The sequence below is a fragment of the Pygocentrus nattereri genome, chromosome 22 (genome assembly GCF_015220715.1).
Source record: "Pygocentrus nattereri isolate fPygNat1 chromosome 22, fPygNat1.pri, whole genome shotgun sequence".
Classification (NCBI taxonomy): Eukaryota; Metazoa; Chordata; class Actinopteri; order Characiformes; family Serrasalmidae; genus Pygocentrus; species Pygocentrus nattereri.
In genome coordinates, this window is record NC_051232.1 from 18,863,405 (window position 1) to 18,865,687 (window position 2,283).

General features: G+C 41.6%; 1 long non-coding RNA gene across 1 annotated transcript; it reads left to right on the forward strand.

The window, feature by feature from the left end:
- The first annotated feature begins 1,166 nt into the window (after nucleotides 1–1,166).
- On the forward strand, nucleotides 1,167–1,529 carry LOC119262018. Its single transcript, XR_005129360.1, has 3 exons — nucleotides 1,167–1,235; nucleotides 1,301–1,380; nucleotides 1,463–1,529. It is a non-coding gene; the product is annotated as an uncharacterized LOC119262018 (long non-coding RNA).
- The last annotated feature ends 754 nt before the right edge of the window (nucleotides 1,530–2,283 follow it).

A 2,283-nucleotide genomic window follows, 5' to 3' on the forward strand; every position in this document is an offset into this window, starting at 1 on the left:
GAACACAGATCTCTGTGTGTTGGCCTGTGCAAATATGAGAGCTTTTGTATCAGGTAGTGCCAGCCACTAGACATGCCACAGTACCTGCCACATTCATTACAGGCAGCTGGCACAACTTAATGTAGTGGTCACACTTTATTTTGATGGTCCCCTACAGATGAACTACAGATACTTTAAATTATGAACAAATTCTTGGTGATATTTGATTCAAAAACATTATGATGAGGGTTGGGTTTAGGAGTAGGTGTTGGTGTTTGGTAGTAGCCACTACCCCTGACACTTTCAGAACTGGGGGTGGCACAACCTGAAGCAATAGCCACTAGACCTACCACTTCTCATGGCTGCTGCAGTTTGTGGTAGTTAGGCCATGGCTACAGTTGCCTTCACACATGCTCTTAAAGGGAAGAACACCCGGGTGTTAAAAGGAGCTGGCAGTTGACCCACCACAGCCACTAAGGAGGATGTGGTTAGAGACCCAGGCTTTTTCAACTCTGACATGTTAAGCTTGAACAAATTCTGTGTTTATGTACTTAGTTCTCAATTCAAAGCACCTATAGGGAGTGACGGTGGTCAGATCATCTGTGCTATTTGTCTTCAAACCCAAGGTTTGACATGTACAACAGTACATGCTGTGTTTCCCCAAGACTGAGTCATATTTGACACGATACGAATGTTCCAAACACTATGGGAGCTCTTTTCAAACGCAGTTAATTTTATTCTTACTTTTGTTGTATTTTGGTATAGAAATATTATATATGTTTGTATTTATTACCCATCTCAGTGTTTTATGTTCATGTTTGCTGACTTGTTAAATAAATGTGTTAGTCTTCTAAGAAGTGCCTCCTTCTTCTTTTTGACCATGTGTTGTCTGAACAACCTTTTAGACTACATCAACCATAGTTGTATTTTTCTATCCTAGTTCATGAGATGGTTCTTTGACTTTTGTCTCATTAGTGATGCTCTGAAATGTAGAGACTTTGAGAGTCTTTCATTTCTAGAGGTACTTCATATACTTCGGTTAAAGCTCATTCACTCATAAACCCAGTACAGAGATGGACAGCAGTCATGAACCGAGTCACAACAGATTTTGTCCTGAATCGTTTTCATCATACGCTGCTTTACTGCGTCGACTCAGTTCCTGGTTTTCTTCTCATTTGAGTGACACTGTGAAAGAGTGAGGGTGTGATCTTCTCTGCTGAGCTTTCAGAACAACATTTTCTCACTGATTAATAAAGGTAAGAACAAATCACACACATGTAATTTTACATCAACATGTTGATACAGTAACTGTCGTTTTCAGGCTCTTTTTGGTGAACTCAGCTGGTTGTGTGTATTTAGTGTGGGAGCCACTCTCATCTGTACAGTCAGTCCATCATTTCAGTAAGTAGCCAAGCGCTGAAACAGTTCTTGTCATGATAGTTGTGTCACTGCTAAAAAAGTCATTCTCTCATTTTCATTACAGGAAAGAACAAATAATTCAGCCTGTAACACAATGGCTTATATATTATTCTCACATCATTCATTTTTACGGGATTTTCAACAAGACAGTCTGTCTGGTAAGATCAGACTGTCCATCTTCCTCATTGCTGGAGAGTGTGTGGGTCTGCCAGCTCTAGTTTGGGCTCTGCGTGTTCTGTGTGGTCATCATAAGAGTGGAGGCCGAATCTCAGTCTTGGTCATCGTGCTTCTTCTCTGTGACCTGCTGGAGCTGCTTCTGCATCCATACATAGTGACTAAACTGTTACAGAATGATTTTTGCTGGGAGAAGAACTCAACATGCTGGATATTTACTTCTTTATGGTCAGGATCAATGACCTATGGGTTTCTCCTACAGCAGGTGGTGGCTCTAGAGGGCGCTCTCTCTTTGAGACATCCACACTGCTCTGCTCATGTTTTCTTTCCTTCTTGCTCCATCATCACCTCCATCATTGTGTTCATTTGTTTCTTTCTTAATGAGCTGTTGACTTTCATACGTTTTGAATGGTTGAGTTTGCTTTTTCTTCCAGTTACTCTTTCAGTAACACTGCTATCATGTATAGTCACTTGCAGAGCTCCACCCCAAACCAGCGACGTGCCTTACAGAACCAAGAAGCCGAGTTGCACAGTGTTAGCGTTTGTCATTTTCACAGTGATCCTGCATGTGACGTTCATCATCATATTTATTGTACTGTGGCATTACAGGGATCTTTGGGTGATGCAATTGTGTCTGATGACTTTGAGAGTGACCACAGACCCCCTGCTGTGTGTGTTGGTCTACAGAAAAGACCTCAGGCTTCAGAAAGG